Here is a 17,137-nt window from a genome sequence, read left to right on the forward strand (position 1 = left end):
AAGCTTCAGGATCTCGGTTCAAGCGTCTTCGTGACTATCTTCTCACTATTGGATTTCAAGATTCAAAGGTTGATTCATCTTTATTTGTCAGACGAACATCATCTGGCACCAAATTCTTTCTTGTCTACGTGGATGCTATCTTGATCACGGGCTCTAACCCTTCCACAGTTCAACATGTCATCACTGACTTCACTACTCAGTTTCCTCTCAAAAACATTGGGAATCTCCACTAAGAATGACTTACACTTGTCCCAACACAAGTACATACAAAATTTGTTGCTTCGTACAAAAATGCATGAATGCAAAGCCAGTAATACTCCGATGGCTGCTTCTACCAAACTCACTTCTTTTTGTGGTACTCTTGTCCCCAACATAACTGAATACAAAAGTGTTGTTGGGGAGTTAACAGTATGTGACCCTTACACGACCTGAAATTGCTTATTCTATCAACAAGGTTTGCCAATTTTTGGCTAAGCCTACAACTGATCATTGGTCAACTGTCAAGAGAATACTTAGATACCTCAAATCCACTATTGACCATGGCCTTCTCATTCGACCAACCAAGTCATTCTCTCTTGAAGCTTTCTCATATGCTGATTGGGTAGGCTGCACTGAAGATCACCGATCACATGGTGGGTTTTGTATCTATCTTGCTTCGAACTTAGTTTCTTGGAGCTCCCGCAAACAACAAATTGTTTCATGGTCCATTACAGAATCAGAATACAAGAGCATCGCCATAGCTGTTGCTGAAATTTCATGGGTACAAATGCTTCTCACTGAGTTGGGCTTCTCCTCTTCATCACCATCAACATTTGGGTGTGATAACTTAGGAGCCACATATCTTTCGGCGGAACTAGTTTCTCATGCACGAACTAAACACATAGAACCCGATATCTTGTTTGTTCGTGAAAAAGTGGCTAATAATTCACTTCGGATGAGATTTCTCTCTACCCATGATCAGATTTCATTTTCTTTCGGCCCCAGTTTTCTCTCTACCCACATATCTTTCGGCCCCATATTTCATTTTCTTCGTGACAAGTTTTGTCCCTCCACGGTTCACTTGAGGGGGGCTATTAAGGAAACTAGTATAGAAAGGCAAGACAAAACCATTACATAACGTCTTGTATGATTCTCCTCATTCATGAGAGGTTCTCGATGTGCATGTCTCCATTCAAATTCAAATTCTTTTTCTACAGTTGTCAATGTAATCTATAAATTTATTGTAAACCACTCAATCAATACAAGAGGAAAACTTTTTGTTATCTCTGTTTTCTTTTGACCTTTTAGCAGGTTGTTGCTCTTTGTCTTCCTCGACATGGGTAGCTACTTTCTGACGAGTTTAAGCCACCATAGTTCTTCTCTAGGAACATTAGTTAATGGGTATTGTGAGTATTTCTGAATCGATTCAGACATATATTTTTCAGCCAACCTCATGGATCACCTCTTACTGGAAACATGTGTAGCAGTACTGGACAAGACGGTTTCAAAAGTATCTAATGATTCCTACCTTTTTTTTTTCTTCTCCATATCATCAGTCTCTTCTTCCGACAACTCAACAATCTTAATGGCTTTTGTTTTCCTTCTCCCAGTCTTCTTCTTTTTGGACAACCTCATGGGCCGCTTGGTACCGTAAACATGCATAGTAGAGGATCCGGTGGTTGGATCATTTAGATTTATCCATGTGCGCATAGCAGAGTTTAGATTTTCTTATTGGTCAGGTTGGATAATATAGTAGTGGGGCATGGATAGTTTCTATCTAGAATTGACAATAGAAATGTTATAAAGAGAGATGGAACCACAACAATCTCTATCTACTAATCACTTCTCTACATCTACTTTATTTGGCGATTTCCCACGAGATTTGATGGCATTACGTGCTCTGATATTAACCACAATGCGTAGCAGGTCCCTCATTATGATTTTGTTGTTCCTTCACTAATTTCTTATGTGATTTTGGTTGGGTCATGAAGGATATTATTGGGTTTTTAAAAAGTTTTATATGTCATATAGTGTCATGTGCACGAATTTGGAGGAACATTAATGATAGGGGTAGAGTTAATCAATTGTTAGAAAAAATAGGGGTGGTGTAAGACAATAGTTAAACAGTAGAGTTTGTCAATTAAATAAACAGTAGGGGTAGTTTAAGATATTTTCCTAATAGAAAATATGATGTAAAATTAATCACTTTCTAAATTTTGGTAGATTATTTCTTTTCTAAAGATTATATTTATTAACTTAATTTAATTAACTTTGTTACCTTAATAAAACAACAAAAACTAATAAAATTAATTTCATGAGTTATTAAAAAATTAATAAAAACTTTCTATTTGTAAAAATTAATAGAAATTACATGCTAATCAAACTATGTTTAGTTAGTAAGATAGAAATTGAAAATTACTTGAATAAAATTTAATTTCATAATTCAAGACATCAGCCCAAACTTCAACTTTCATTAAGCGAAAGTAAAACTAAGATCACAATGCACTATCAAAACCACCACCTCCATTAAAAATAAACATAGACAAAACTCGTTGGAACACTAAAACTAAGATCACAAGACACTAAGACATTAATAAAAAAGATACTGTGTATTATTAATTTGTGTCAACACTACCAAAATTTTCTAGTTGCCACCAACTAAATAGTCTTCTTTCTCAAGATCGTCTTGGACCTGAATCACTTCTTTCATTTCAAATTGAGAAATCCTATTTTTTAGGTTTGAAATCTCAACCCTTAGTATTTCAACATGATTTTCAAATTTCCTACACTTCCAACAATATCTCTTAACTACTCATAATTGACATAAAAATTTTTAAGTTAAAGAAATCAATTATTTTTTTCATTGCTATCAAAGATGTATTTTGTTCTAATTCTTTCTTGTTAGGTGTTTATTTTCCACAATCTCCATTTGTCTTCTTCAAGTCTAATAATAATTATAGTTCTAGTCTTTATTAATGTCTTCAACAATCATTCTTGGAGGTGGAATTTGCAATCGTGTACTAAATTCATTTAATAAGTTCTTGAAGAAAATACTGGCTTCAAATGATACAACCATTATTCTGCAATACATAACAAGAATATAGTGCACAATACATTCCCCTATTTCTCACATATGGCAAAAGCTTGGGTTTGTGTGCACAATACCCAAACTGGTCTGGGCCCCCAACTTGCCATCTGGCCTACATTAAGATGAAGAGATCAAGCATTCAATGAATCCCACCTGAAATACTATTAATTGGGTCAAAAACCATTTAAAATTCATAATAGTTTTATTTGTTTTTTTATCAGAATTTGTGTTTTAAAGAAAATAATTGAATGGGATTAAAAGTAATGCTGAACTTGGGAGTCTATAAATAAGAGTATAAAACCAAAAAAAACCCAAAATTGATGCATAAATCAGATGATCCAAGATGCTTGGCTTTGATCAATAGTTAGCATATTATGGTGTCCAAACTGGTTATGGGTCCTACCTCCCTGGATCCACACGTTTGCCTCAATATACGTTCAGAATCAAGAGACATCTTGGTTTTATGACACATACATAATTTGCAACCTGTACCAATCTTTGAAGAATAATTAAACCCTATGTCACCGGGCCAAACAAAAGTTTAAGACATTGGGTGTGCCAACAGTTAATATAATCATGCATCTCTTTTGTGAATTCTATATAGAATTATCAATTATCGATCCATGAATTTCGACGCATTTCAACTCCATAATGTATGTCTTAACTCAAAAGCATTGTTCAAAGTGAAACAACATATTCGGATTTCTCCATGTTAATTTCACACCATCATCACTCCACTTTAAATGACCATTTTATTTTCACCAATGTAATGAGTAATGACCAAGTGTGAGACTTGCAGTCAGGTTTCCGATGTAATGAGTAATGACCATTTTATTTTCATCATCATCACTCCACACCATCATCAGTCAGGTTTCCCTAATTCTTTCTTGGCTACTGAAGTGAAAATTATTGGAATCCATTCCAATACCACTGTGAGGCCCTTTTTCCTAACAATGGCACTCGTTCATCTTTAACAAAACCACCTAAATTGCCTCCTACGTGCTATGTCTATGACAATGCCAATGAATCAATGGCAAGTTTATTTGTCTGTTTCTCTTTTAGTTTTAGCACCATAAAAACCTATCTGTGCATACTCCATATATCTAGAACATTGTCGGTCCAGATGGAGATGGTACCCTCATTTTTATATCAATAAATTTAAAATAAAAGGGTAAATTTTGTCATAAAAATTCAATAAATATTCTGAGGTCATTGGTGCTTTTTAATGTACGTATGTACATATGTATGTATATATGTATGTATGAATGTATGTATGTAATTAGGTTTGGTTTGAGTTGAGATAAGGTCGTAATGGGTTTGGGCTACCTAAGGGTTAGGTCTGAGCCTAGCCCCCAAAAAATTAAAGAAGCTGTACTTTTGGGCCTAGGCCTAGCCCAATGATTGAAAATCCAAGCCCAATTCATGTAAAATTATGGGTTGGGTTGGTCTAAGATCAGGTTGGGCTTGTCCAAGTTGCACCCCTATTTGGAATCGGAATCAAAATATCTACTGTTTGGTTGGTTATAATTGAAATTTGATTCTCATTCCTAGTGGAATGGCATTCCCCACTTGAGAAAATGATCATTTCCTCCCCTTCTTTGTGAATGAGAACCCCATTCGGGTCAATTCTGATTCCAATTCACGTCTAAACCAAATAGGTGGGGGAATAGACCATTCCAATTTCAACTGTGAGCCAAACAGAGCCTTAGAAGATTTGACGGTCAAACCCTTCAACCTGTGATCTAGTGTGATAAAAACAGTTGTCCAAGCCTGACAATATTGCTTCTATTGAAATCAAAATAGGGTACAAGTAGTACCCAATTATCTGAATTCGAATTTGAATTTGATCCTATTAAGGATGATCCGAATTTGATCCATTAATAATTGGGCCAAATATGGATTCCACCTTATTCGATCAAATACAATCCAATTCAATTCGATTAAAATATATATACTTATATGTACTTAAAATTTATATTGTAACTTTTAGTAAAGTTGGTTTGGATGTTGTATTTTCATTACATTATCATAGGTTCTAGTTTCATACAAATAATTTTTAATTCATTTTGTTCATAAAATATAATGTTAAAATCATTTTTAATATATTTTAATAATAAAATATAATAGAATCTGACTCTAATTCTATCACAAACAAATCAAATTTGGATTTACCTATATATTCGATTCGTGCAGCACTAAATCAAAGGTTTATAAAACCAGACCGGACAGGGGAACCATTCTGAGGTCTGGTTCCCGGGTCAAATGGTCCAACCGTTCAGTCTGAACAGATGGCTTGGTCTGATAGAAAAAATAAAAATGACCAAAACTATTGTCCAGATTGACGGTTTGCTGAACAAATCAATGGTTTTTGATAAAAAAACGATGTTGGGGTAAAACGGAAACTGATTCTCAGTTTTTCCAATCAGACAGTCCGATTCGATTTAAAAAACCATGATCAAAATAACTCACTCTCTATCTCTAATACCAGAAGTTTCTTTCTCGTGGAATCACAGCTTGACATGATCAGTTACTTACTCTGGTTCTCTGACTGCACATTCACAAAAAGCATATACTTTTTGCTTAACGCTTCCTAATCTCATTGGCCCGTATTTTCCTGCCCGGTTTGAAGTTTGAACTAGGATACAGGAAGGACTTGTAACGTACTAACATTAACGCTAAATTGAACTAGGACTAATTCAAAGGGTAGACTAAGCCCACCTGATTTTTCTCGTGATTTGGTTGTCAAACCACAAACCCAATTTCCAACTTCAGGCTAGATCCAGTCCATTCCAATTGGGCCTATTTATTTCTCTATTAACTCCTACTTACTAACAAATCCAATAATCCATGACCTTGAAAATATCTGCAGTTAGCCTCCTTGGATATCTAAGAGGACTTTTGTGAGGTTTTGGAATGAAAGGTGAGAATAGAATCTTCGTACAGCATACAAAATGGTTCCTTTGAAGCTTCAAAACCCCCCTTAATGAAAGAGTGCTTTAATTAGGTCTAATGGGTACCTGAATTGGCCAATACAAACCCAGATGATCTTCTTAAAGTCTCCTATAATAAAAGGAAAGCTCCAACTGGCCAATCCATCTATATTAATTATTATTCTACAGGTAGGCTCTTAAGTGTTAGGTAGGTACGTAAATGGTTCCTTCTCAAAGAAGAGCTCTATAGTCTTTGTTTGTTGAGTTTCTGATGGATGATGGATGGCATCTAATTAATATCTCTGAAGAAGTGAATAAGTACTACTATTTGTGCCCGTGAATGGTCCCACAATCCAGTACCCCAATTACCTCCCAAACTTTGCTTCAAATGGGTTCATATTTGATTATTCTTTTGTTGACATACTGAGATAAAAATATTACAAATCAAGGGTTCTTATTAATTAAAGAGTACAATCAAGTGGTGGGTCGTCGAGATTTTTTGGTAAGGGTTTCAGGGTTGTTTTTTTTAGCAGTTAGGGATTGTAGGTATTATTAACCTAATGCATGAGGATTCATGCCTTAGAACTCTCCTTGTATTTATCGTTAGGGTAAAATATAAAAGCCTCCCCCGTAGAATTGAAAAAACCTGCAGTTACTTCCCTTTTATTTTTGTTTTAGACGAAAAATATTGGTCAAATGTATTAGTATTTTGAATGTAATACCCATTTTACCCTTATATTTATCAATTCATATGGAAATTTATTAAAATATTCTCAAAAGAATTGTTCACTTTCAATGAAAAAATTATCAAGTAAGATTGAAAAGAATAAAATAATTTTACTTTATAAAAATGTTAGATCTAGTGAAGTCTAAAAGAACAAATTTGACATTTTAAATTATATTGAAAGATGACTTAATAAATTGTAAGGATAATTTCATAACTTTGAAGTCTCCTTTACTGCGATAAAGATGGAAGAGCACCAACTACAGATCTCTGTGAAACTACGCAGGGGAGATCTTTGTTAAAGTGAAACCTTGGGGGAAATTATTATGATTATCAAAAACTTCGAGATAATTATGGTTTTGAAAACCGGATCAGACCAGTTGACTCGAAAATCGATCAGACAACCAGTTTTGTTTTACCCTAAAACCGCTCATAGGCCAAAAACCATTAATTTGATCAAAGACCCACTGACCCAGGTAATTGACCCGTTGACCTGGAAAACAGTTTATGATGTTTCTATTTTAGTTATTTTTTATTTTTTAAATCAAAATGAACCATCTGTTCGAACAAGACAGTCGGACCATTCAACCCGGAACCGCTCTCCAAAACGGTTCCGTGTCCGGTCCGGTTTTTAAATCATCGAGAGTTGAGATAACCCTTCAAACATACGTACCTGTTTAAGGTTACCTAAGGATCCATCCCATTTATTTGGCAGTTTGAGATGGTGAGCTATAAGTAATCAAAGAGGATGGTTATTTAATTGGGAATCAGAAATGAAAGTTGTTTGGCATACAGTTCATCCAATAAAAAAATAAATAAATAGAGTAGGACCCAGTATGGGGTATATTTTCTTATCTAACACTGCCAAACTCCTTGAATTTGCAAAAATTCCAATCTAACGACTGATAATAAGGGAAGAGAATGAAGGAGAAAGTTCAGTATGGGGACCTGAAGGCTAAAGAGATGGTGAGGGCCGTGAGGCAACCAACCCATCAAACCCTAGAAAGTGACTTTTTTTCAGTTCACCTGAAGAGCATTAAGAAATTAAGAAACCTGGAAACAACAAAATTTGGAGAAAATAAAAAGCTTAGTCAAGCCAAAGCTCACCCATATGCATGCAAATATCATATTCTTGTATAGCGTGTATTGAAGCAGCCGAGCGTTTGGTGTGTTAGCTCATCTCCCTCCTCAAATTTCTCACATCTTCTGCACCCCTCCAACCCTCCCCTTCTCTGGAACTGTCTCCCACAATGGCATTACCAGTGAAGGCACCGGTCTCCGGTGACCGGAAAGCCCCATACAGAATAGAAACCAAGAATCTTTCTTACAAGTTATGTCGGAAAATTGATGAATACGACTGGTTGTGCTGCGGCCATGGGAGCTCCAGGAGTGCTACTAAATACATTCTGAAGAATGTAGATTGCGTGGCCAAGGCTGGGGAGATCACTGCTATTGCTGGACCTAGTGGAGCTGGAAAGACCACACTGTTAGAAGTTCTTGCAGGGATGATTCCACCAGGTAGAATTTCCGGTCAGGTTCTTGTCAATGATCAGCCCATGGATGCTGCACATTTTCGGAGAGTGTCGGGCTACGTCACCCAGCACGATGCACTCTTCCCGCTGCTAACAGTCGAAGAAACACTCATGTACAGCGCCCGTCTGAGGGGATGTGGTGGGCGTAGTGTGGCCGCAGCGAGAGTGAGAGAGCTCCTGAAAGAGCTGGGGTTGGATCATGTGAAGGATTCGAGGATTGGCGGAGATTCAGCTCGTGGGATCTCAGGCGGTGAGAAGCGCAAGGTCTCCATTGGAGTTGATTTAGTCCATGACCCATCTGTTCTTTTGGTCGATGAGCCAACGTCAGGTCTGGATTCTGCATCAGCTCTCCATGTGGTCACGCTGCTGAAAACTATGGTGGTTAACCAAGGTAAGACAATTGTGTTGACCATCCATCAACCTGGTTTCCGCCTTCTCGAGCTGTTCAATCAAGTTGTTTTGCTATCAAATGGAACTGTTCTTCACCATGGATCAATGGATTTCCTCGAGAAGCGGCTTAAGGATGCTGGCCACTACATTCCGTGCCATGTCAATGTGCTCGAGTTCGCCATTGGTGTTACAGAGACTCTGGGTATACAAACCTCGTCGGCTCTTGAAGGCCAATTGTTGATTGAGGATAAAGCTGCTGAAAATCATCAGGAAGAAGACGAGCAACAAGAAAAGCGGTTGACGACAACTTCGGCATCTGATTTTATCGAAGAAAAGCATATTTTCTACCCAAATTCTAGATTTCGAGAGGTCTTAATTCTAAGCCAGAGATTCTGCAGCAACATATTCAGAACCAAGCAACTTTTTGCGGCCCGAATGATCCAAGCCTTAGTGGCCGGAGTTGTGCTGGGAACCATTTTCATGAATGTCAACAATGACACCACCCGGGTCAGGTTGCAGACGCGACTCGGGTTCTTCGCTTTCAGTCTCACTTTCTTGCTCTCTTCAACAACAGAAGGGCTACCGATTTTCTTACAGGAGAGAAGAATTTTGATGAGAGAGACCTCCAGAGGAGCTTACAGAGTCTCGTCCTACGTAACGGCCAACACCCTGGTATTCCTCCCCTTCCTTCTACTGTTTGCTCTTCTCTACAGCGTTCCCGTATATTGGCTAGTGGGTTTGAGAAGAGAAATCGATGGGTTTCTATACTTCTGTTTGGTGGTTTGGGTGGTGGTGTTGATGTCGAATTCATTTGTGGCATGTTTCAGTGCTCTCGTGCCAAATTTCATCATGGGGAACTCGTTGATTGCTGGGTTTATGGGTTCATTCTTCCTCTTCTCTGGGTATTTTATATCCAAGAACAGCATACCCAAGTACTGGATCTTCATGCACTACTTGAGTTTCTTCAAGTACCCATTTGAGTGCTTTATGATAAATGAATATGGGGGAGAAAAGGGAAGGAGAAGGTGTTTGCAGAGTGAGGGAGGAGTCTGCATTTTTTATGGGGATGGTTTCTTGAGACAGCAAGAGTTGAAAGACTTAGAGAAATGGAGCAATTTAGGGGTGATGTTTGGATTCACCGTTGGGTACAGAGTGCTTTGTTATTTGATTATGTGGTACAGATGTTACCGGACCAGAAATTAGAGTTTCTCTCTCATCCATTAATTAAATGTAAAAAGATGTCGAGGGCTTTATCTGTCCAATAGTTGATAATTACAGCTATTTAGAATTTTTTTTTGTACTACCAAGATTTCTTGCATAAGTATTGCAATTATATATTGTATTGGATGTAATCTCCTTCTATTATCTGTTTTAACATGAGAGGCATTTCTTTTAATCTCATAGATTAGAAATTGTCTATTAGGGGTTGTACTTTTGAAGGTCAGGTTTTATGTTTCATTTATCTATCATCAATAAAACCTTTTCTTTTCTCAAAAAAAAAAAAAAAAAACAGTCTATTAAGGGTTCAATGACTTCAATCTCAAGCCAATGTGCAGATGACCCGGCTGTAGTTGCATGAAGAGTCCAGATGAACTGTACATCATGGCTGTGTTAGTGGCTGTTTAACTGATAATAGTGTATATATATGTCCCACAACCACCCCAATCTCTCATTTCACTTGATGCCTTGCTTACATGGGGTGTTAAACGGCCTCTGACACAGCCATCAAATGCAGATAATTTGGATTCGTCGAAGGTGATTTTGGTAATTTTAATGGCAAATTAATCATTACCTCCGTTAAGGCTTCCGCCAAATACACCCCTCAATTTTACCTAATAACTTATACTCTTTTGATAACCAAACAAGATTACAAGATGTTTTGACTAAAAAGTAAAAAAGAAAAAGAACGTAGAATTTGCAATACAAATTCATTTGCAATATTAGTACAAATATTAAAGTTCAAATTGTGGTTAATTCATTTTTCCTTAAGTTTTTACTAGCCTTTAATATATTAAAAGGTCGTATATATACACGATTACAAAAGTGCCCTTATAGGACTGAAAGAAATAAAGCCAAATAATAAATATGTACAATATGTTACAATATACAACAAGGGTTATCCTAATAGGACATGTCTTCACATTCCCCCTTAAACTAATAATGCATATATGGATATTTGGAGTGAGCATGGGTCAGTTCGGTTTGGTTCCATGGCAGAACCTGGAATTTATCTTGTAGGGTTCAGTTCCAAGTTTTTGGAACTAAAACCTATCCTGTGAAGGTCGGTTCTAACCTTATTGGCAGTTTTGAGGTTGGTTCCAAGGTCTATTCATGGAACCTATTCTTTCGTTACATTCGCACCTTCAAAAATAATGAAACATGTCCTTTAAAAACTTAATTTTTAATAATGGCAATATATAGTATAAAACTTATGTTATCTTTATTGATTAAATCGAATAATTTAATAAGTGGATTTTTATAATATATTAATATATGGTTTAAAATTCATCATTGTAATTTAAATTTTGTAAATATTATCTTTTACATTATTTATTATACACATTCAAATATTAAAATAAATACAAATGATCAAATCACTTAAATAATTCAATGGTAAAGTGAGACCATGACTTTTGTAACCATGAGTACTTGGGTTCAAACCTTCACATCTTTAAAAATATTTTGGGATTTATTTCAAGGCAAGTCCGACTCCAAAGCTAGTTCATTGGATCGGTTTGGATAGGATAAACCCACAAACCCTAGAACCGTTGGTGGGGTCAGTCTCAAGAATTTGAAACCAGTGACCCCATTAGGAGACAAAGAACACGTTTTGCTTGAATAAACAAATAAATAAGAAATGGTTCAGTCTTCAGATCAGTAATCGGGTAAAGCAGGAAGCTTCCCCTCACGAACCATCTTATTCCTATACAATAGAAGGGGATAGCGTGGTCAATCCAGACCGTACATATACTAAATAGGTCACATGTCCAATCCTAAATAATAATTTTAGGGAAGTGTATAACATTTATGATGTTGAAGCAATCAAAAGATTCAAAGAACACCAAGGGTGCTTAATATTTTTATTGGGTCTGTTTCTCTCTCTCTCCAAGTATTCCAGTATTGATTCCTGATGAAGGAAGATTTGGCTCGACCTCACAGTTATGCAACACGTGGTAAAGGCAATAGCTCGGCATAAAAGTACGCCTAAGGCGAGAGCACCAAGGGGAAAAACCGGCTGACCGAACTCCCCTACCAGCGGTTCGAACTCCCTACTAGGAGCCCGAACTCACCCTTCGGCCACAAACCAGATAGTAATCTGAATTGGCCTGCATGTAACAGTTCGGGACATACCCCACTGAACTGGCCTGCCTTATAACAGTTCGGGACATACCTCGCCGAACTGGCCTACCTTGTAACAGTTCGGGACTTACCTCGCCAAACTGGCCTGCCTTATAACAGTTTGGGAGTTACCTCGCCGGAATGGCCTGCCTTAGCAGTTCGGGACACACCTCGCCGAACTGGCCTGCCCTATAGCAATACAGGACATACCTCCGAACTCAAGACTTCGCTTCGCTCACCACTCCACCGCATCGCCCTCAGGACACCAAAACCAAACAAACCGTACCATGCCTGACACCGAGGAAGTCCGTACCCAAGGGCGGCACACCTGATTGACTTGGGATCTGACGCTTGACGGCCGCACTCCAAACGACCACCTGCCACTGCCTCCTGACACCGCCATCTCCAGTTACAGAGACAATTCCGACAAAAAGCATTGACGGTTCTGTCCCAGTAGAAAGGACGACGCCCAAACTGGCAGAAGCAAGGGTAATCATACCCGACCTGACAAGGGCTTCGGTGTGAGTGCGCGAAGTGGTTATAAAAGGCCCCCTACTCCCAACAACAAGGCATGTGAACTTTGCGCCATCTGGTCTATACTTTTCCTTTGAGAGTACTAACTTGAGCTTCAGAGTTATCTCACCGGGTTCCCCCCGGAGTTCCCTCATCTTTTCCGTTTCAGGCTCCCCGTCGCTCCAGTTAGAGGCGAAATCGTTGACAGTTAAGACCGGCCGGATTGCGCTCCATCAATTGGTGCCATCTGTGGGAACGCTTCTGAAAGCCTCCCTCTAAATCTCTCTTACCTACCCTTCTTTCAAAAACTCCAACACCCATGTCCTCCTCCAACAGTGTTGGACGTGGAACAGAAACGACCACCACCGGAGAACAACTCCATGTTCCCGCGGTGTGCATTGGGCAGTTCACCATCCCTCTTTCAGTGGATGGGATCCCTAGTTTGAATGTGCCACAAGCAGTGGCGCCCCTGAACCCTCCTTCGTTGAACACCCCTCTTCGACTCCCCATTGAAACGAACTTCACTGAACCAACTATTGTTCCATTGGCAACCCGCTAGAACCAACTGGATGATCTAATGCAATGCATGCGGGCAATGCAAGCCCAAATGCAGCAATTCCAGCAGCATCAACTCCAGCAACACCACGTACTACACCACCTCTCCCAACACCATTATCAGCAGCAGTTCCCTCAGCTACCCTTAAACCAGTCACTGCCCCCCCCCCGGCACCCTGTTTCGAAGTCGGTCAAGGCCTCCCCTCAAGGTGGACGACCTCACCAAGGAGAAGCTTCCCGACCCCAGAACCCCCCTAATAGTCAGGCCTCATCCCTAGGCCGAAAGCAAAGAAAGATCATCCCCGCCTCGCAGCTCGCGGGTGGGTCAGGAACCTCACCCACAAAGTCACCTCGACGCTCCAAGCCCGAGTTCCCACTCACGGAGAACCGGTTCAGCACCCTAGCAGCAGGCCAGCATTCCAGACCCATCGAGCTCAGCAACACGGAGTACAGTAGCGCCAGCACCAAGCCCACTCAAAGAAGGCGCCGGCAAAGTCACCGAACTGCTACCCGTGTCCTACCCGAGCTCAGAGGCAAGGAAGAGACGAGCTTGGGCGAGGTAAAAACCATCCCAATTCTCTCAGTTCCTTCCCCCCTTTCAACAGAACTTCTGGCAGTCCCCTTGCACAGAGACTTCAAACTTCAATCTCTAGACAAGTATGATGGGTCCTTTGACCCCAACGACCACGTTGACGCATTCCAGTCACAAATGCACCTCGCTAGGGCCAGCGAGTCATGCATGTGCGTGGTGCCCCAGAACCGAGGAAAGTATCTTCAGGGTAATCCAAAGAGAAGGAGAACCCATCCGGAGCTACATCAAGCAGTTCAATGAAGCATGCTTGCAGATCCCACGGTTAAACCCCACGGTACAGCTCACAACGGTCAAAAGAGGGGTAACGCACAAAGAATTCAAATGGTACATGGTGGTTAGCCGACCAACAACCGTGGCCGACTTCCTCAAGATTGCGGACAAGTTCATGAGAACAGAGGAAGAGATCAACCAAAGAACCGAAGGCGAGGTTGAAAAAAGAAAAAGAGAAGGCGAGCCCTCCAACCCAGGCGATAGAAGAAGCCAGACTTGAGAGGCGAAGCCAAGCCAGCCGTCCCGAGCTCCCTTAGTAGTTTAGACGGATTACACGCCGTTGAACATAAGGCGGACCGAGATCTTGATGACGATCAAGGACGCCCCCTACATAAAGTGGCCACCCCGCCTAAAGAGCAACCCAAACGAAAGGAACAAAAATCTATATTGTAGTTTTCATAAAGATCACAGTCATAGTACCGAGCAATGTAATAATCTCCGCGATGAGATACAGGGACTCATCCGTCGTGGGTACTTGAGAAATTTTGTACATAGTGACAATAGTAATAAAGCAGGTCGGCAAGGGGAACACGGGAAGGATGTCCCCGAGTCGAGTAGCAGACCGGGCCGAAGCCTTGCAGCGACCTCCCCCAGAAGAGAGGCCAGTTCGGGGAACCATCCACGTTATAGTGGGCGGTTCGGTGGTGGCAGGTTGCACTTCGGCAGCAGCACGGGCGTCAGTTCGCAAGGCAGCCCGAGAGGAGCAGAACCCTCCCAAGAGGCCAAAGACAGAGGAACCGATCTTTTTTATAGAAGACGACGTGCGAGGTGTTCACTATCCCCACGACGACGCGCTCGTCATAAAGCTAAGGATCAGCGACTTTGAAGTTCGGCGCGTACTTGTGGATTCAGGAAGTGCGGCGGACATCCTAGTCAAATCAGTGTTCGACCAATTACAGTTGCAGAAAAGCGAGTTGAAACATGCGCACACTCCTCTGGTGGGCTTCAGCAGAGAGGAAGTTAGGCCCCTAGGGAAGATAACAATACCTGTGGAAGTCGGCACATGGCCGTGCACGGTAAGATTCAACCACGATTTCCTAGTGGTCGTGACCTCCTCCCCATACAACGCCATAATAGGGTGACCAATTACGCATATTCTGCGTGCAGTGGTCTCCACTTATTATCTGACAATGAAGTTCCCCACGGATTTCGGTGTGGGAGTAGCGCGGGGCGACCAACTTGAGTCCCGCAAATGCTATGTTGTCGCCCTAAAGGGAAAAACCAAGTCTGCCGACGACCTCGAACTGGAGTAGCCTGCGGAGCAGGGTGAGGAACGAGCTTCGCCCACTGAGGAAACAGTCGCAGTCCCGACTTCGGCTACAGATGCAGCGCAAACACTACAGATCGGTGCTTCCATCAAGGAGCCTTTGCGAACTGAATTGGTGAGTTTCTTACTTCAAAATTTAGATATTTTTGCATGGTCCGCGGCGGATATGCCCGGTATTGACCCTGACCTTATAACTCACAAACTTAACACTGACCCTGTAGTCAGACCCATTAGACAGAAGAAATGCAACTTAGCCCCGGAGCGCTGGAGGGCGGTCGACGAAGAAGTTGAAAAGCTCGTCGCAGCGGACTTCATAAGGGAAGTTCATTACCCGAGCTGGGTAGCCAACCCTGTGCCAGTGAAAAAAGCAAACGGCAAGTGGCGCATGTGCGTCGACTACACCGACCTGGATGCATACTCAGGCTACAACCAAATCAAGATGGACCAGTCCGACGAAGAAAAAACCAGCTTCATAATCGAGTTCAACCTGTACTGTTACAAGGTCATGCCCTTTGGACTAAAGAATGCTGGGGCGACCTTCCAAAGACTTGTAAATAAGCTTTTTCGGCCCTTAATCGGCACGAAAGTAGAATGTTATGTAGACGACATGGTCGTCAAAACATTATTCTCGCAATAATTAATAAAAGACTTGGATTCTGTCTTCTAAATTCTGCATCAATATAAAATGAGACTAAACCCAAACAAGTGTGTCTTCGGTGTCACCTCGGGTAAGTTTCTAGGGTACATTGTCAACCGGCGCGGTATTGAGGCCAACCCGGACAAAATAAAGGCCATCCTTGATATGATACCACCCCGGAAAGTAAAAGAAGTTCAAAGGCTAAACGGCCACATAGCCGCTCTGAGCCGCTTCATGTCCAAATCGGTAGACCGCCGCTTGCCTTTCTTTAAGGCAATCAAAGGCAAAGGGTTCAAATGGACCCGAGATTGCCAGCTCACGTTCGACGATCTAAAAACCTACCTTGCCATTGTGCCAACCTTAGCTAGACCTGAGGAGGGCGAGGTCTTAGAACTGTACCTCTCAGCGAGCGACGAGGTGGTCAGTTCGGTACTAGTAAAGGAAGTAGATCGGGTCCAGCGGCCGGTCTATTACGTTAGTAAAATTCTGCAGGGAGCAGAGACGAGATACCCGCAAATAGAAAAAATAATGTACGCACTAGTAAAATTCTGCGGAGACTGGAACAAGCCAAAAACCCTGAAGGCGAAGTAACAAGCCTAGACGCGAACTGAAAGGCCTAGACGCGAGCTGAGTTGGACGCAAGCTCAAGAAGCAAACTGCAAAAGTGACAAATCAACTGGGGTCCCCTACTATTTATAGCTACAATAACCAAGAACCAACAGTACAGATCAAAGCCAAATCCGATGGTCCGCATTCGCACCGATCGCACGTCCCCTGAGATCGAGACGTCATTGGCGCACGTCTTTCCGAAAAGAGCAAAAAGTCAGCGCACGTCTTTTTGAAACCGACGATGCGCCGGCGCATGTCTTTCGAAAATTGACAACACGCCGCACACGTCTCTCTGCAACTGACAACTGCTAGTGCATGTCTCCTCAAAATAGCAGTGGCGCGCTTTTTTCAAAATTAAAGGACCCGCTGTCACGTCCCAGCAGCGCGATTTTTTGAAATTTAAAATAAATGCACGCTGCCACGTTCGTCAACATTGATAAGCAGTAGGCACGTCTCCCGCCTTTTCGGACGCTCCAGAAAACCAGAGAACCCTAGCAAAGCACCTCGCGTAGTCAAGATTCGAAGAACGGGACAAATCCACCTACCACCTCGCAAAACTCCCCACGCCAGGGCAAGACCCTTGGCGTGAGGAGCAGGGGGCAATTGATGTAGGAAGATTTGGCCCAACCTCACAGTTACGCAACATGTGGCAAAGGCAACAGCTCGGCACAAAAGCACGCCTAAGGCGCGAGCACCAAGGGGAGAAACCGGC

General features: G+C 41.3%; 1 pseudogene across 1 annotated transcript; it reads left to right on the forward strand.

Moving 5' to 3' along the window:
- Nucleotides 1-7,673: 7,673 nt before the first annotated feature.
- Nucleotides 7,674-10,039, forward strand: LOC148873776 (ABC transporter G family member 10 pseudogene; annotated as a pseudogene). The gene has a single exon (XR_016100356.1). The product of XR_016100356.1 is annotated as an ABC transporter G family member 10 pseudogene (transcript).
- Nucleotides 10,040-17,137: the final 7,098 nt, after the last annotated feature.

Source organism: Nelumbo lutea, chromosome 1, assembly GCF_056320005.1.
Source record: "Nelumbo lutea isolate HS-2025 chromosome 1, American lotus-T2T, whole genome shotgun sequence".
Taxonomy (NCBI): Eukaryota; Viridiplantae; Streptophyta; class Magnoliopsida; order Proteales; family Nelumbonaceae; genus Nelumbo; species Nelumbo lutea.